At 40.9% G+C, this 20,430-nt stretch overlaps 1 pseudogene; it reads right to left on the reverse strand.

The window, feature by feature from the left end:
- Nucleotides 1-20,430, reverse strand: part of LOC128660051 (zinc finger protein 850-like) — a 106,047-nt pseudogene that overhangs the window by 51,318 nt on the left and 34,299 nt on the right.

Genomic DNA, 20,430 nt, shown 5'->3' on the forward strand with positions numbered 1-20,430 from the left:
AGTATATTGTCAATCTGAAAAGGGAGGTAGGAGATGAATCTCTACGACCGATAACAGAGAACCTATGAAATAGACCCCCGTTAGGGAAATCATATTATTCAATAAGTGATTCTCCCTTCACGTCCCTCTGACATTCGCTGTACTCTGAGAGGAATCGGGCTTCAACAATGCTGAGAAGCGCATATCAACGTAGAAACCTTAGCACAAACTTACTTCACCACCTCCATAGGAGGCAAAGTTTGTAAAACTGAATTGTGGGTGTGGTGGGGGGTGTATTTATAGGCATTTTGAGGTTTGGGAAACTTTGCCCCTCCTGGTAGGATTGTATATCCCATACATCACTAGCTCATGGACTCTTGCCAATTACATGAAAGAAACGCTGCCCCAGTGTCTTAACCATGCTGGCTGCAATAAGCCCTGCATCTGTAACAACGATAATTTACACAGGATTTCAGTACCACCCTGATATATAGGTCTACTGCTTACCCCTTCCCAACCTGGGAACTATGTCAGCCAATTCTGATATACCATAGTCTCTTCAGAAATAAATGACTGCACATACCTCAATGCTGCTTGTAGCATGAAAACGTTCCCCACACTGAAGATTCCTCTTGCACTCCTCAGCAACTCTGTGGGAACCAACATGGATCTTAGTGACTTTTGATAAGATCATCAACCTCAAGGCAGAAATCTTCTTCTATATCCTGCCTGAGAAAAATAGTACTCACCGGTACCATTTTAAAATAACAAACTTCTTGATTGAAAAAACTAAAAACTATCATTTTAACACCTCTTTTACTTTACCTCTTCCTATTACTAGCATAGGCAAAGAGAATGACTGGGGGTGGAGGGGAAGGGAGGAGCTATATATACAGCTCTGCTGTGGTGCTCTTTGCCACTTCCTGTTAGCAGGAGGATAATATCCCACATGTAAGGATGAAATCCGTGGACTCGTCATATCTTGTAGAAGAAATAAATATATAGTTTAATAGGTAAAGAAAAAAACAAACAAGGCTCTATTTCTGTTTAAATGGAGTAATGGCAAAAATGCTCTGGTCTTTTGGGGAAGTTTTAGGGGCCAAATTATCAAGCTCCATTCCGCACGAGCCTTCAGGCTGGCCGGAAACCGCAGTTATGAAGCAGCGGTCTAAAGACGATCCAATACGATCGGGCTGATTGATACCCCATGCTAGTGGCCGATTGGCCACGAATCTGCACGGGCGGCATTGCACAAGCAGTTCTGTTGAACTGCTTGTGCAATGTTAAATGCCGTCAGCATTCAGCGATGTCTGTAAGACATGATACGTATCATGTCGGACAGACATTGATAAATTGCCCTTAAAGGGACATGAAACTCAATGTTTTTCTTTCATGATTCAGATAGAGAATAAAATTTTAAACAACTTTCTAATTTACTTCTATTATCTCATTTGTTTCATTCTCTTGGTATCATTTGTTGAATTAGCAGCAATGCACTAATGGTTTCTAACTGAACTTATGGGTAAGCCAATCACAATCAATATATATATGCAGCTACCAATCAACAGCTAGAACCTAGGCTCCTGAGCTTTCCTAGATAAAGCTTTCAGCAAAGGATAACAAGAGAAGGAAGCAAATTAAATACTAGAAGTAAATTGGAAAGTTGTTTAAAATTGTATTCTCTATCTGAATCATGACAGAAAAAAATGTGGGTTTCATGACCCTTTAAAGGGACACTTAACACCTGTCTTCTAATAATCCCTAAAACCTACTTTTTCTTATTAATAAAAATAAAATAATTAGTGCGGTCTATTTTTTCTGTTCCTCTTACCCCAAACTGTTGAAGGAGATTGTTTTGAAGTACAGTGTTGATCCAGTGCTTGATTTCCTATGTAGCTGCCATATTGTAACGCACGTTTCAGGGGCACAGTAGTCACATGCTCATAATGCAGTCACATGACACGCACAGCATCTGCAGCGTGTGAGCTGCAGTCTCTGAAGATACATATTTATTTGTCACAGTGTAAATGAATTAGCTTTCTCCCTCTGTTTATATTCACACACATTATGCAGCACATTTGAAATAAAATGCTTTATAAGCACTGTTTATGTTTTTAATACCCCCACAGTTTTACTTTTACTGCCCACAAGATTTATGCTCTAAGCTAAAAAACGCTGTGTGCAGTTTTCAGGCTCTATTGTCGCAAATCATTTGTAAGCTCCGTGAGGGAGAGAGGGAGGCTCTCAGACACGCTGCAGAAGATTTATGCTTCTTATGACCTCTCGTGCGCTGCTTATGTAAAGCACTTGTACCAGCCAGCGAACTGATCAGTTAGTAATGATCGTCTGTTTTATTTACCAGTGTGATCTGCTCCTGTCACACCCTCTGATGATCACAGACACAGTTCTGCTCTAGTGACTGTGTCTTGGCAGAGGGTGTGACAGGAGCAGTTCACACTGGTAAATAAAACAGATGATCATTACTAACTGATCAGTTAGCTGGTACAACAGCTTTACATAAGCAGTAGAGTTCATGAGAGGCAGAAATCTTCTGCACGGCCACAGAGTATATCCAGCCTGTCTGAGAGCCACCCTCTCCCCCTCCCTCTCCCTCATGATTTACAATAGTGCCTGAAAACGGCAGAGGGCTTTTGCTTAGAGCATAAAACTTGTGGGTAAGAGTAAAACTGTGGGGGGCGTTAAAAACATAAATATTGCTTATAAAGCATTTTATCACAGTTGTGCTGCATAATATGTGTGAATATGAATAGATGGGGAAAGCTTATACATTTATACTATGAGTGACAAATAAATATCTTCAGACACTGCAGCTCACACGCTGCAAACAGATGTGATTCTCTAAGTTATATGTAACAAATAATATGCTGTGTGTGTCATGTGACTGTATCATGAGCATGTGACTACTGTGCCCCTGTAAGGTACGTTCCAATATGGCAGCTTACATAGTACAATCAAGCACTGGATCAACACTGTACTTCAAAACAATCTTCGTCAACAGTTTGGGGTAAGAGGAACAAATAAAATAGACAGCAGTGATTATTTTATTGTTATTAATAAGATAAAAGTAGGTTTTAGCCATTTTCAGCAGGTGTTAAATGTCCCTTTAAGTCTAAAATGCTAATGGATTATATATATACTAGTACTAAAGCCTGTGTACACGGGCCATTTTTTGCAGTACAGCGGTTCCACCCCTTGCTCTCTCCCCCCTCTCTTTTGCTTTCTCTCCCCCCTCTCCTTTGCACTCTCTCTCCCCCCTTTCTTTGGCTCTCTCTGCCCCCTCTTTTGTTCTCTCCCCCTTCTTTGGCTCTCTCCCCACTCTATTTGGCTCTCTCCCCCCTCTTTGGCCCTTCTACCCGCCACTCTTGCTCCCTCTCTGGCTCTGTCTTGCAAACCGTTTGCCTCTCTGGCCACGCCCCCATCGCGGTGTCACCCACCCGAAAATGCCCCTCGCCACGTCCGTTCACTCCCATTGTAGCGCCCGGCCACACCCCTATCTCGAAGATCCCTTCGGCCACGCCCCCTGACTCTCCGCTTCAGCCTTGCTCTGTGCTGAGTGCTGAGTGTCAGGATCCAAACGGCCAGGTATGTTTGTCACGTGCAGTCTCTACTGCGCATGACTGCATCTGACAAACATACTTGGCCATTTATTATATAGGATATTCACATATACATAAACATGACAATAGGAAACAGAGAGATAATAATAAAACACAGACCAGTAAAGTAACAAGAGATATAAAACAAATAACAGACAGAATATAAAACAAAAGACAATACTATCTGAGAATACACAAAACCACAGAGAATGTGACAATCAGCATAAGGTGGTGTGTATTAACCCTTCACTAGCAGAGAGAGCAGCACAGTGTGTATTAACCCTTCACTAGCACAGAGAGCAGCACAGTGTGTATTAACCCTTCACTAGCACAGAGAGCAGCACAGTGTGTATTAACCCTTCACTAGCACAGAGAGCAGCACAGTGTGTATTAACCCTTCACTAGCACAGAGAGCAGCACAGTGTGTATTAACCCTTCACTAGCACAGAGAGAACAGCACAGTGTGTATTAACCCTTCACTAGCACAGAGAGCAGCACAGTGTGTATTAACCCTTCACTAGCACAGAGAGAACAGCACAGTGGGTATTAACCCTTCACTAGTACAGAGTGCAGCACAGTGTGTATTAACCCTTCACTAGCACAGAGAGAACAGCACAGTGTGTATTAACCCTTCACTAACACAGAGAGCAGCACAGTGTGTATTAACCCTTCACTAGCACAGAGAGCAGCACAGTGTGTATTAACCCTTCACTAGCACAGAGAGCAGCACAGTGTGTATTAACCCTTCACTAACACAGAGAGCAGTACAGTGTGTATTAACCCTTCACTAGTACAGAGAGCAGCACAGTGTGTATTAACCCTTCACTAGCACAGAGAGCTGCACAGTGTGTATTAACCCTTCACTAGCACAGAGAGCAGCACAGGGTGTATTAACCCTTCACTAGCAGAGAGCTGCACAGTGTGTATAAACCATTCACTAGCACAGAGCGCAGCACAATGTGTATTAACCCTTCACTAGCACAAAAAGCAGCACAGTGTGTATTAACCCTTCACTAGCACAGAGAGCATCACAGTGTGTATTAACCCTTCACTGGCACAGAGAGCATCACAGTGTGTATTAACCCTTCACTGGCACAGAGAACAGCACAGTGTGTATTAACCCTTTACTGGCACAGAGAACAGCACAGTGTATATTAACCCTTCACTGGCACAGAGAGCAGCACAGTGTGTATTATTAACCCCTTCACTAGAACAGAGAGCTGCACAGTGTGTATTAACCCTTCAGTGGCACAGAGAGCAGCACAGTGTGTATTAACCCTTCACTAGCACAGAGCAGCACAGTGTGTATTAACCTTTCACTAACACAGAGAACAGCACAGTGTGTATTAACCCTTCACTAGCACAGAGAGCTGCACAGTGTGTATTAACCCTTCACTAGCACAGAGCTGCACAGTGTGTATTAATCCTTCACTAGCAAATAAATCTGCACAATGTGTATTAAACCTTCACTAGCACAGAGAGCAGCACGGTGTGTATTAACCCTTCACTAGCACAGAGAGCAGTACAGTGTGTATTAACCCTTCACTAGCACAGAGAGCAGCACAGTGTGTATTAACCCTTCCCTGGCACAGAGAGCTGCACAGTGTGTATTAACCCTTCACTAGCACAAAAAACAGCAGCACAGTGGGTATTAAACCTTCACTAGCACAGAGAGCAGCACATTGTGTATTAACCCTTCACTAGCACAGAGAGCAGTACAGTGTGTATTAACCCTTCACTAGCACAGAGAGCAGCACAGTGTGTATTAACCCTTCCCTGGCACAGAGAGCTGCACAGTGTGTATTAACCCTTTACTAGCACAGAGAGCAGCACAGTGTGTATTAACCCTTCAATAGCAAAGAGAGCAACACAGTGTGTATTAACCCCTTCACTAGCACAGAGAGCAGCACAGTGAGTATTAACCCTTCACTAGCACACAAAAACAGCAGCACAGTGTGTATTAACCCTTCACTAGCACAGAGAGCAGCACAGTGCGTATTAACCCTTCACTAGCACAGAGAGCAGCACCGTGTGTATTAACCCTTCACTAGCACAGAGAGCTGCCCAGTGTGTATTAACCCTTCACTAGCACAGAGAGCAGTACAGTGTATATTAACCCTTCACTAACACAGAGAGCAGCACAGTGTGTATTAACCCTTCACTAGCAGAGAGCAGCACAATGTGTATTAACCCTTCACTAGCACAAAAAACAGCAGCACAGTGTGTATTAACCCTTCACTAGCACAGAGAGCAGCACAGTGGGTATTAACCCTTCACTAGCACAGAGAGCAGCACCGTGTGTATTAACCCTTCACTAGCACAGAGAGCTGCCCAGTGTGTATTAACCCTTCACTAGCACAGTGTGTATTAACCCTTCACTAGCACAGAGAGCAGTACAGTGTATATTAACCCTTCACTAACACAGAGAGCAGCACAATGTGTATTAACCCTTCACTAGCAAAGAGAGCTGCACAGTGTGTATTAACCTTTCACTAGCACAGAGAGCAGCACAGTGTGTATTAACCCTTCACTAGCACAGAAAGCACCAGTGTATATTAACCCTTCACTAGCACAGCGAGCAACAGTGTATATTAATGCTTCACTAGCACAGATAGCAGCACAGTGTGTATTAACCCTTCACTAGCACAGAGAGCTGCACAGTGTGTATTAACCCTTCACTAGCAAAGAGAGCAGCACAGTGTGTATTAACCCTTCACTAGCAAAGAGAGCAGCACAGTGTGTATTAACCCTTCACTAGCACAGAGAGCACCACCGTGTGTATTAACCCTTCACTAGCACAGAGAGCTGCACAGTGGGTAGTAACCCTTCACTAGCACAAAAAACAGCAGCACAGTGGGTATTAACCCTTCACTATCACAGAGAGCAGCACAGTGTGTATTAACCCTTTACTAGCAAAGAGCAGCGCAGTGTGTATTAACCCTTCACTAGCAAAGAGAGCAGCACAGTGTGTATTAACCCTTCACTAGCAAAGAGAGCAGCACAGTGTGTATTAACCCTTCACTAGCACAGAGAGCTGCACAATGTATATTACCCCTCCACTAGCAGAGAGCAGTACAGTGTGTATTAACCATTCACTAGCACAGATAGCAGCACAGTGTGCATTAACCCTTCACTAGCACAGAGATCAGCACAGTGTGCATTAACCCTTCACTAGCACAGAGAGCAGCACAGTGTATATTAACCCTTCACTAGCACAGAGAGCAGCACAGTGTATATTAACCCTTCACTAGCACAGAGATCAGCACAGTGTGCATTAACCCTTCACTAGCACAGAGAGCAGAACAGTGTATATTAACCCTTCACTAGCACAGAGAGCAGCACAGTGTGTATTAACCCTTTACTAGCACAGAGTGGCACTGTGTGTATTAACCCTTCACTAGCACAGAGAGCAGCACAGTGTATATTAACCCTTCACTGGCACATAGAGCAGCACAGTGTGTATTAACCCTTCACTGGCACATAGAGCAGCACAGTGTGTATTACCCCTTCACTGGCACATAGAGCAGCACAGTGTGTATTAACCCTTCACTGACACATAGAGCGGCACAGTGTGTATTAACCCTTCACTGGCACAGAGAGCAGCACAGTGTGTATTAACCCTTCACTAGCAAAGAAAGCTGCAGTGTGTATTAACCCTTCACCAGCACAGAGAGCAGCACAGTGCGTATTAACCCTTCACTAGCACAGAGAGCAGCACCGTGTGTATTAACCCTTCACTAGCACAGAGAGCAGCACCGTGTGTATTAACCCTTCACTAGCACAGAGAGCAGCACCGTGTGTATTAACCCTTCACTAGCACAGAGAGCAGCACAATGTGTATTAACCCTTCACTAGCACAAAAAACAGCAGCACAGTGTGTATTAACCCTTCACTAGCACAGAGAGCAGCACAGTGGGTATTAACCCTTCACTAGCACAGAGAGCAGCACCGTGTGTATTAACCCTTCACTAGCACAGAGAGCTGCCCAGTGTGTATTAACCCTTCACTAGCACAGTGTGTATTAACCCTTCACTAGCACAGAGAGCAGTACAGTGTATATTAACCCTTCACTAACACAGAGAGCAGCACAGTGTGTATTAACCCTTCACTAGCACAGAGAGCAGCACAATGTGTATTAACCCTTCACTAGCAAAGAGAGCAGCACAGTGTGTATTAACCCTTCACTAGCAAAGAGAGCAGCAGTGTGTATTAACCTTTCACTAGCACAGAGAGCAGCACAGTGTGTATTAACCCTTCACTAGCACAGAAAGCACCAGTGTATATTAACCCTTCACTAGCACAGATAGCAGCACAGTGTGTATTAACCCTTCACTAGCACAGCGAGCAACAGTGTATATTAATGCTTCACTAGCACAGATAGCAGCACAGTGTGTATTAACCCTTCACTAGCAAAGAGAGCAGCACAGTGTGTATTAACCCTTCACTAGCACAGAGAGCACCACCGTGTGTATTAACCCTTCACTAGCACAGAGAGCTGCACAGTGGGTAGTAACCCTTCACTAGCACAAAAAACAGCAGCACAGTGGGTATTAACCCTTCACTATCACAGAGAGCAGCACAGTGTGTATTAACCCTTTACTAGCAAAGAGCAGCGCAGTGTGTATTAACCCTTCACTAGCAAAGAGAGCAGCACAGTGTGTATTAACCCTTCACTAGCAAAGAGAGCAGCACAGTGTGTATTAACCCTTCACTAGCACAGAGAGCAGAACAGTGTATATTACCCCTCCACTAGCAGAGAGCAGTACAGTGTGTATTAACCATTCACTAGCACAGATAGCAGCACAGTGTGCATTAACCCTTCACTAGCACAGAGATCAGCACAGTGTGCATTAACCCTTCACTAGCACAGAGAGCAGCACAGTGTATATTAACCCTTCACTAGCACAGAGAGCAGCACAGTGTATATTAACCCTTCACTAGCACAGAGAGCAGCACAGTGTGTATTAACCCTTTACTAGCACAGAGTGGCACTGTGTGTATTAACCCTTCACTAGCACAGAGAGCAGCACAGTGTATATTAACCCTTCACTGGCACATAGAGCAGCACAGTGTGTATTAACCCTTCACTGGCACATAGAGCAGCACAGTGTGTATTAACCCTTCACCAGCACAGAGAGCAGCACAGTGCGTATTAACCCTTCACTAGCACAGAGAGCAGCACCGTGTGTATTAACCCTTCACTAGCACAGAGGGCAGCACCGTGTGTATTAACCCTTCACTAGCACAGAGAGCTGCCCAGTGTGTATTAACCCTTCACTAGCACAGTGTGTATTAACCCTTCACTAGCACAGAGAGCAGTACAGTGTATATTAACCCTTCACTAACACAGAGAGCAGCACAGTGTGTATTAACCCTTCACTAGCAGAGAGCAGCACAATGTGTATTAACCCTTCACTAGCACAAAAAACAGCAGCACAGTGTGTATTAACCCTTCACTAGCACAGAGAGCAGCACAGTGGGTATTAACCCTTCACTAGCACAGAGAGCAGCACCGTGTGTATTAACCCTTCACTAGCACAGAGAGCTGCCCAGTGTGTATTAACCCTTCACTAGCACAGTGTGTATTAACCCTTCACTAGCACAGAGAGCAGTACAGTGTGTATTAACCCTTCACTAGCACAGAGAGCACCACCGTGTGTATTAACCCTTCACTAGCACAGAGAGCTGCACAGTGTGTATTAACCCTTCACTAGCACAAAAAACAGCAGCACAGTGGGTATTAACCCTTCACTATCACAGAGAGCAGCACAGTGTGTATTAACCCTTTACTAGCAAAGAGCAGCGCAGTGTGTATTAACCCTTCACTAGCAAAGAGAGCAGCACAGTGTGTATTAACCCTTCACTAGCAAAGAGAGCAGCACAGTGTGTATTAACCCTTCACTAGCACAGAGAGCAGAACAGTGTATATTACCCCTCCACTAGCAGAGAGCAGTACAGTGTGTATTAACCATTCACTAGCACAGATAGCAGCACAGTGTGCAGTAACCCTTCACTAGCACAGAGATCAGCACAGTGTGCATTAACCCTTCACTAGCACAGAGAGCAGCACAGTGTATATTAACCCTTCACTAGCACAGAGAGCAGCACAGTGTGTATTAACCCTTCACTAGCACAGAGTGGCACTGTGTGTATTAACCCTTCACTAGCACAGAGAGCAGCACAGTGTATATTAACCCTTCACTGGCACATAGAGCAGCACAGTGTGTATTAACCCTTCACTGACACATAGAGCAGCACAGTGTGTATTAACCCTTCACTGACACATAGAGCGGCACAGTGTGTATTAACCCTTCACTGGCACAGAGAGCAGCACAGTGTGTATTAACCCTTCACTAGCAAAGAAAACTGCAGTGTGTATTAACCCTTCACCAGCACAGAGAGCTGCACAGTGTGTATTAACCCTTCACCAGCACAGAGAGCTGCACAGTGTGTATTAACCCTTCACTGGCGCAGAGAGCAGCACAGTGTGTATTAACCTTTCACTAACACAAAGCGTTGAACAGCACTTAGTATCCCATTGCCTGGCACAAGCAGATGAGTAACATGCACTAAAAGGACAACATTTATAAACTTTTTAAGAAGACTAGAAAGTGACTTAAACGTTTAATCACACATAGCCTGACTCACTCACCCAGCACAGCTGCACAGGAAGTAAATGGGAGAACACAGTGTGAGTTCAATACTGGACTACATCTCCCAGAATACATGCTTAGAAGTCACATGTTAATCAGCAGCCAATCAGACAAAAGAAAATATGCAACCATTTCAAAGACTAATTGGATGCTTTTAACATTGTTTAAATCTGCAAATTCATGAAATTTAGTAACTGAGCCCATTGTCACTGTCATATCCTCTACTAGTGCATTGCAGCTACACTATATACATAAAGCTACACAATAGATATTAGCACTTTCACTAGCACTGAGAGAGCTGCACTTTGTATTAACCCCTTCACTAGCACAGAAAGCTTCTCAGTGCTCATATGGTGTTAACTCTTTAAAGGGATAAGAAAGTAAAACTTACATGAGACAGGTAGAGTATGTAATTATAAATAAACACATTTCCAATTTACTTTTATGATTAAATTTGCCTTGTCCTCTTGGTATTCTTTGTTGAAAACTATAGCTAGGTAGGCTCATATGATATTTTCTAAGGCCTTGAAGGCCGCCTCTTTTCTTATTGTAAAAATAATGTTGTGGGTGAAGCGCTGAATCTTAATCTCCAAAGCCTCACTATAAAACTATCCCCTTCCTGGATAGTAACAATTACAATAATAAATTATTAAAAAAAGTGGGCGCTTAAAGCAGGAGATTCAGTAGATATGTAACAAATTATACTTTCCTCTGTGGGGAATAGATCAGACTAAGGGGGATGATATCCAAACTACTGCCGTTCAGAAGTGGAAATAAACAATTCTGATATATTTAATTATTTTTATTTGATATAATTAAATGTTTTAAGAACAATTCAAAGTTTCAAAAACAATAATTAATATCCACTCAAACACTCCTTAAAACAATATAGTAAAAATGGTTATATAACCATTTTTACTATATTGTTTTAAGGAGTGTTTGAGTGTGTGTATGGCTGAAAAAGCAACTATAGTTGGAAGTGAATGTGTATTGTTTTAGAATTGGAATATGAATTATTGTTTTAACCGTGGATATTAATTATTGTTTTTGAAACTTTGAATTGTTCTTAAAACATTTAATTATATCAAATAAAAATAATTAAATATATCAGAATTGTTTATTTCCACTTCTGAACGGCAGTAGTTTGGATATCATCCCCCTTAGTCTGATCTATTCCCCACAGAGGAAAGTATAATTTGTTACATATCTACTGAATCTCCTGCTTTAAGCGCCCACTTTTTTTAATAATTTATCTTTTCTTATTGTATTTTAACAGTTTTTTCACAGCTACACAGTGCTAATTCATATGTGCAATATAGATAACATTGTGCTCACTCCCGTAGATTGGCTAAAATGCAATTCTGCCAAAAGCACTGAGATAGGGGGGCAGTTTACAAAGGCTTAGATACAAGGTTATAACAGAGGTAAAAAGTGTATTAATATAACTGTGTTGGTTATGCAAAACTGGTGAATGGGTAATAAAGGGATTTTTTTTTTAAAACAATAAACTTTCTGGAGTAGACTGTACCTTGAAATTCACTTCTATTTTCAAATGAACTGTTTTTCTTTATATCCTTTGTTGACATCAATATGTAAATACCCTACACTATTGGGGCTAGCTGGGGATTGGTGGGTACACACATATGTGTTTAGCTAACTGCTACTAGTGCATTACTGCTCTGGAACTGATTTTAACTAAGTTATATGTAAGCAATAGGGCATTCATTTCTTATTGTAGTTTTGTGTCCTTTTACTGATCACAGATAAATGCATAGTATTTATTAACCCCTTCAGTAGCACAGGGATTAACACAGAGCTTATTATCACATTACCTGGTACAGACTGCTACATTGTATCTGTGTAACGTGTATATAATCAATTAAAGGGGCAGTGCAGTGTAAAATGGTCTCCATTAGAAGTGTTCCTAATGACTTCTTATACCAGAGGCAGAGTATAAAATGTGTGAGAAATTGTACTTTTAGGTTTATTTTTAATATGTAATAGCTGTTTCTGTTAACTGAACCCACAACCCAATGCAATGGGCTAAGCTTCCAAGGAGAGCAGACCTAATTACCTTATCTCTCTATTTTTTCATTTATAACCCTTCTTGATTATGTAGATTTTTTTTACCAAAATCACAGCAAATAAAATTTTTTTTTTTATTTAAAAGTAGAAAACTATACAAAATATAAAACTGTAGTGACTCTTTAATACTATATAAGGATATCTGTGCATTTGTACAGAGTCCTCAAGTTGTTTTTTCTTTACACCGCACTTTAAAATGAGAAAGCTTATATAGAGTAAGACTAGGGTTGCCCCATTTAGTTCAGACCAAATCCAAACACTCATGCGCCGTGCACAGAACACTATGTATAATAACACAGCACACTATGTATAATAACCCAGGCACAGCACACTATGTATAATAACACAGCACACTATGTATAATAGCACAGCACACTATGTATAATAACACGGCACACTATGTATAATAACACAGCACACTATGTATAATAACACAGCACACTATGTATAATAACACAGCACACTATGTATAATAACACAGCACACTATGTATAATAACATAGCACACTATGTATAATAACACAGCACACTATGTATAATAGCACAGGCACAGCACACTATGTATAATAACACAGCACACTATGTATAATAGCACATAAGCACAAACTCGCACATAGATATTCACACTCTGACACATTCTCTATCTCATACACACTCTGTCATACAATTACACTCACACAGACATACTCTATCTCATACACACACACTGTCACACTCTCACACTAACACACAATCACTCTCACACACACTCTTACACACTAATAGACACACACACACACTCTCACACACACAAATACACTCACTCTTTCACACACAGAATCACAAACATAGATACATACCTACTCTCTCTTACACACTCTCTCTCTCTCGCTCTCTCTCTCTCTCTCTCTCTCTCTCCCTCTCTCTCACACACACTTATGCTCTCTCACACATACACACACACACACTCTCTCACACACACAAATACACTCACTCTTTCACACACAGGCCCCTAGTTATCAAGCCGTCAACCTCAAATACACTGGAATTCCGCAGCCTATTTGTGGCGAGGCTGATTCGCCTAAGTTATCAAGCCCTACACACCGGCAAAAGTAGAATTTAGTGACGTAAGCTTCGATCCACCGGACTCAGTCCGACACAGATCGATTCTTACGTCACTCCAGATGTTCCGCACACAAGTTCGGCACAATCTGACTACTTTTGCTAGTTATAAAAAAACTAGCAGGTACGCTCAGCACTTTTCCAGGCCAGCGTACCTGGTTTTCAATCCGCCGCCCTAGAGGTGGTGGATCCCATAGGAATCAATGGGAGTCTGACCATAGCGAAAGTTCATGTTTGCTGCTGCCAGATATCCCATTAATTCCTATGGGAGATGTCTACACCTAACACCCTAACATGTACCCCGAGTCTAAACACCCCTAATCTGTCCCCCCTACACTGCCGCAACGAATTAAATGTATTACCCCCTAAACCGCCGCTCCCGGAGCCCACCGCCACTCTAATAAACTAATTAACCCCTAAACCGCCGCTCCTGGACCCCGCCGCCACCTATATTAAACGCATTAACCCATAATCTGCCCCCCCTACACCGTCGCCACCTACATAATACCTATTAACCCCTATCCTGCCCCCCCTACACCGCCGCCACCTATAATAAATTTATTAACCCCTATCCTGCCCCCCCTACACCACCGCAACTATAATAAAATTATTAAGCACTAAACCTAAGTGTAACCCTAACCCCTCCCTAACTTAAATATTAATTAAATACATCTAAATATTATAACTCTTAATAACTAAATGAATCCTATTTAAAACTAAATACTTACCTTTAAAATAAACCCTAATATAGCTACAATATAAATAATAATTATATTGTAGCTATTTTAGGATTTATTTTTATTTTACAGGCAAATTTCAATTTATTTTAACTAGGTACAATAGCTATTAAATAGTTATTAACTATTTAATAGCTACCTAGTTAAAATAAAGACAAATTTACCTGTAAAATAAAAACTAACCTAAGTTACAATTACACCTAACAATACACTATCATTAACCAAATTATTCCTATTTAAAACTAAATACTTACCTGTAAAATAAACCCTAAGATACCTACAATGTAATTAATAATTACATTGTAGCTATTTTAGGATTTATATTTATTTTACAGGTAACTTTGTATTAATTTTAGCTAGCTAGAATAGTTATTAAATAGTTATTAACTATTTAATAACTACCTAGCTAAAAGAAATACAAATTTACCTGTAAAATAAATCCTAAGCCAAGTTACAATTAAACCTAACACTACACTATCATTAAATTAATAAAATAAATTACCTCCAAATAACTACAATTAAATACAATTAAATAAACTAACTAAAGTACAAAAAATTAAAAAAACCTAAGTTACAAAAAATAAAAAAAATAAGTTACAAACATTTAAAAAATATTACAACAATTTTAAGCTACTTACACCTAATCTAAGCCCCCTAATAAAATAACAAAGCCCCCCAAAATAAAAAAATGCCCTACCCTATTCTACATTAAAAAGTTAACATCTCTATTACCTTACCAGCCCTTAAAAGGGCCTTTTGCGGGGCATGCCCCAAAGAATTCAGCTCTTGCCTGTAAAAAAAAATACAACCCCCCCAACATTAAAACCCACCACCCACATACCCCTAATCTAACCCAAACCCCCCTTAAATAAACCTAACACTACCCCCCTGAAGATCATCCTACCTTTAGCCGTCTTCAGCCAGCCGACCACCGATGGAACAGAAGAGGAGATCCGCAGCGGCCGAAGTCTTCATCCAAGGGGCGCTGAAGAAGTCTTCCATCCGACTGAAGTCATCATCCAAGGGGCGCTGAAGAAGTCTTCCATCTGATTGAAGTCATCATCCAGGTGGCGTCTTCAATCTTCATCCATCCGGAGCGGAGTGGAGCCATCTTCAGACGAGCCGACGCAGAGCCATCTTCTTCCACTGACGACTGAACGACGAATGACGGTTCCTTTAAGTGACATCATCAAAGATGGCGTCCCTCGAATTCCCATTGGCTGATAGGATTCTATCAGCCAATCGGAATTAGGGTAGGAAAAATATGATTGGCTGATTAAATCAGCCAATCAGATTGAAGTTCAATCTGATTGGCTGATCCAATCAGCCAATCAGATTGAGCTCGCATTCTATTGGCTGTTCCGATCAGCCAATTGAATGCAAGCTCAATCTGATTGGCTGATTGGATCAGCCAATATGATTGAACTTCAATCTGATTGGCTGATTTAACCCCGAGTCCAAACACCCCTAATCTTACACTTATTAAGCCCTAATCTTCCACCCCCGACATCGCCAACACCTACATTATACTTATTAACCCCTAATCTGCCGCCCCTGACATCACTGACACCTACATTATACTTATTAACCCCTAATCTGCCGCCCCTGACATCGCAGACACCTACATTATACTTATTAACCCCTAATCTGCTGCCCCCAACATCGCCGACACCTACATAATGTTATTAACCCCTAATCTCCCGCCCCCAATTTCGCCGCAACCTACCTACACTTATTAACCCCTAATCTGCCGCCCCCAATGTTGCCGCCACTATACTAAATTTATTAACCCCTAAACCTAACCCTAAGTATAACTCTAACACCCACTAACTTTAATGTAATTAAAATAAATCTAAATAAAACATACTATTAATAACTAATTGATTCCTATTTAAAACTAAATACTTACCTTTAAAATAAACCCTAAGATAGCTATAATATAACTAATAATTACATTGTGTCTATCTTAGGTTTTATTTTTATTTTACAGGCAAGTTTGTATTTATTTTAACTAGGTAGACTAGTTACTAAATAGTTATTAACTATTTACTAAGTACCTAGCTAAAATAAATACAAATACAAAATAAAAAAACCCTAGCCTAAAATAAACTTCCAATATCCCTTAAAAGGGCCTTTTGCGGGGCATTGCCCAAAAGAAATCAGCTCTTTTACCTGTAAAAAAATTATCAGCCAATAGGATTGAGCTTGTATTCTATTGGCTGATTGGAACAGCCAATAGAATGCAAGCTCAATCCTATTGGCCGATTGTATCAGCCAATAGGATTGAAGTTCAATCCTATTGGCTGATTGTATCAGTCAATAGGATTTTTTCACCTTTAATTCCGATTGGCTGATAGAATTCTATCAGCAAATCGGAATTCAAGGGACGCCATCTTGGATGACGTCATTTAAAGGAACCTTCATTCTGGAAAAGTCGTTGTAAGAAGAGGATGCTATGCGCCGGATGTCTTGAAGATGGACCCGCTCCACGCCGAATGGATAAAGATAGAAGATGCCGGTTGGATGAAGACTTCTGCCTCTTCATTGAGGATTTCTTCCGGCTTCGTTGAGGATGGATGTCGGGTCTTCAAAAACGGTAAGTGGATCTTCGGGGGTTAGTGTTAGGTTTTTTTTAAGGGTTTATTGGGTGGGTTTTATTTTTAGGTTAGGGTTTGGGCACTGAAAAAGAGCTAAATGCCCTTTTAAGGGCAATGCCCATCCAAATGCCCTTTTTAGGGCAATGGGGATCTTAGGTTTTTTAGTTAGGATTTTTTTGGGGGGTTTGGTTGTGTGGGTGGTGGGTTTTACTGTTGGGGGTTGTTTGTATTTTTTTTTACAGGTAAAAGAGCTGATGTCTTTGGGGCAATGCCCCGCAAAAGGCCCTTTTAAGGGCTATTGGCAGTTTAGTTTAGGCCAGGGTTTGTTTGTTTTTTGGAGAGGGGGCTTTTTTATTTTGATAGGGCTATTAGATTAGGTGTAATTAGTTTAAATATCTGATCATTTCTTTTTTATTTTGTGTAATTTAGTGTTTGTTTTTTTGGTAATTTAGTTGTATTTAATTTAGGTAATTGATTTAATTGTAGTGTAAGGTTAGGTGTTAGTGTAAGACAGGTTAGGTTTTATTTTACAGGTAAATTTGTATTTATTTTAGCTAGGTAGTTAGTAAATACTTAATGACTATTTAGTAACTATTCTACCTAGTTAACATAGATACAAACTTGCCAGTGACATAAAAATAAAACCTAAGCTAGATACAATGTAACTATTAGTTATATTGTAGCTAGGTTAGAGTTTATTTCACAGGTAAGTATTTAGTTTTAAATATGAATTATTTAGTTATTAATAGTAGGTTTTATTTAGATTTATTTTAATTACATTAAAGTTAGTGGGTGTTAGGGTTAGGTTTAGGGGTTAATAACTTTAGTATAGTGGCGGCGACTTTGGGGGCAGAAGATTAGGGTTTAATAAATGTAGGTAGGTGTCAGCGATGTTAGGGGTGGCAGATTAGGGGTTAATAATATTTAACTAGTGTTGCGATGCGGGAGTACGGCGGTTTAGGGGTTAATATGTTTATTATTGTGGTGGCGATGTCTGGAGCGGCAGATTAGGGGTTAATAATTTTATTTTAGTGTTTGCAATGCGGGAGGGCCTCAGTTTAGGGGTTAATAGGTATATTATGGGTGTTAGTGTACTTTTTAGCACTTTAGTTATGAGTTTTATGCTACGGCTTTGTAGTGTAAAACTCATAACTACTGAATTTCAGTTAACGGTATGGATCTTGGTGGTACCACTCACTTTTTAGCCTCCCAGGCAGACTCGTAATACCGGCGCTATGGAAGTCCCATTGAAAAAGGACTTTTTGAAAGTTGCGGTAATTACGTTTCGTTACAGCCAAAAAAGTGTGCGGTGCCCCTAAACCTGCAAGACTCGTAATACCAGAGGAAGTGAAAAAGAGCCTTAACGCTGCTTTTTCACTCATACCGCAAAACTCGTAATCTAGCCGTTGGACATTTCCTGCTCTTCTGGCCCATAAGTTACTTTTGTGTCCTGTATGGGGTTAATGTGCTCCCTCAAGAGTATCAATCATTGTGACCGGTTCATACATCACTTTCTTACTGTCGCCCTGACAGATCCCAGACTGCTCAGTTTATCGTTATATGGGACATCCTTTAATAGTATAAAAAAAGTCACTACTTTAAAAAAAAAAAATTATATTTTAAAATCACATTTATATATGATATTTACTTAAAGGGACATTACACACCTTATTTATTTAGTAATTGTGCTTTGGTTTTTAAGATATTACTTAAATGCTTACATGTTAATACAGATTGTATTGTGATCTCACCTGCCTATGCATATTTTTAAGCTTTATAATATTGTAAGGAAACCACAGCCTACAGAGAGTCAGTTTAAGAGTGGAGCACTATCGTTTGCGCAAGGTGCACAAACATTATTGCGAGATTGCAGTATTTTTTCCACTCAAATCCCTATTACGAGTGGAGCAGTGTTGAGTTACTGCGACTTCAGTTATGCGAGGGTGCGATAAATGACACTCCCTATACTTTCTATGGGCGCCGTTGAGCATAAAACTGTATTCGTATTACAAGTTCATGGTAAACTGTTGCGTTCAAGCGCAATCAATATTATCATTTACCAGAGACCAAAGCTCACATTTCTGCTGGATTATAGTTGAATACTGTTAAAGATGGTTGGCATCAAGTTCACTCATCTCTACCCTGCAGCCTAACTACTTCAAGCTGTTTGGAGACCAACTGGTCTATACCAGCTCTGCAATAGACAAGGCATCTGGGTATCTCTTGCTGAAGATGTAAATTCAGTATCAGGTACCCGGAGTACCGAGTCGCAGGCGAGCAAGAGACTTGCAGAGATGATGACCAGATTGCATAATAAGGTCTCAGTTATGTAGGAGAGGGCTGGTGGTTGTGACAGATTTGATGCAGAAAAAACACCCCTACAACATGTTCTCCAAAGATTTGGGGAGACCTAACGTCATCTTATGGGCCTGTAGATCTCTTTTCCACCTGCCTCACGGTCACCTTCTGCAGAGCAAGATAGATCATATAATTCTCCAAACAGGGAGGAGGAACCTGGTCCTTCAGGTTATGTTTCTAGTGCCATGGTCAATTGAAAACATTTGGATAAAACCTATTCATTGTTTGACAACATATATGTGTTCTGTTTAATTTTACATTTAAGTTTTATTAGAAATAATAGGCAAAAACAGTACTCTTTATTATTGGGTGAGTGGTCAAATGATCACTGCTTACTGATACATATTTAGCACACTTGTCCTAACAATATGCACAATATTTACATTATTATGATGTGTGAATTCATTATTGGTGTGTTTCACTCAAAAAAACATAATGTTTATTAAAAAACTTGATTAAAAAATAGAAAAAGAGGGGGCGTGTCTGAACTGTGATCGGGAACGGTCACATTTTTCTGTGCTCTAGCGGAATGTCTTCTAATCCACCGATTTAAACAGTCATCCAACAGCTTCCCCTTCAATATTGAGTCTAATGCTGGTCCACTACACCGTGGTGTTTCCTATATATTATACAAAGCTGTACTTTTGAAGCTAAAGCAAGAAGTCAGATGATAGAGGCCTAGTGCGGCGGCACCTAATAGGTAGCGCTACCCCCCTCGGATAACTGAGGTACTTAGCCACATTGGGACAAGCTTGCATCTATACCCGAGCCCTTACTAAGCTACCCTCAAAATTCAAGACCCCTAAATAAAGGGCTGATCTTATAGCTCTACACAGATGGAATAAATGAAGAACACACAACATATTACGTCTAAAATGGCCATCGAGGAAGAATCTGACTTTCAGGACATTTTTAATAACAAGTACTGGCACAGGATAGAAGCGCTCTTCCTCAGCCTAATGGAGAAAGCCCCACAGGATCCCCTATTGCTATCATATGTTGCAGCGACTCGGAAGTAAGCAATATGGAGGGGTCCCGCCATCAGGACGAGCACAGAGTAACCATTGGCACTCCCTCAAACAATCTATAGCATGCTAGTGCATCCTATGAGATTCTGAGTAGCTCACAAGCAATAATCTCTAAGGTGGAAGATCTAATAGCACCAGCGACACCTGCATCACTTGGTGTAACAAGCGAGAATCAGCGAACATTGAAATCCTCTCGCCAGCCGAGGCCCTGGGGGATTTTTGGGGCGGGCCCTGAAATACCGAAAAATACACACTGCGCGAGTTCCCAACCATGA

Source organism: Bombina bombina, chromosome 5, assembly GCF_027579735.1.
Source record: "Bombina bombina isolate aBomBom1 chromosome 5, aBomBom1.pri, whole genome shotgun sequence".
In the NCBI taxonomy this organism is placed as follows: Eukaryota; Metazoa; Chordata; class Amphibia; order Anura; family Bombinatoridae; genus Bombina; species Bombina bombina.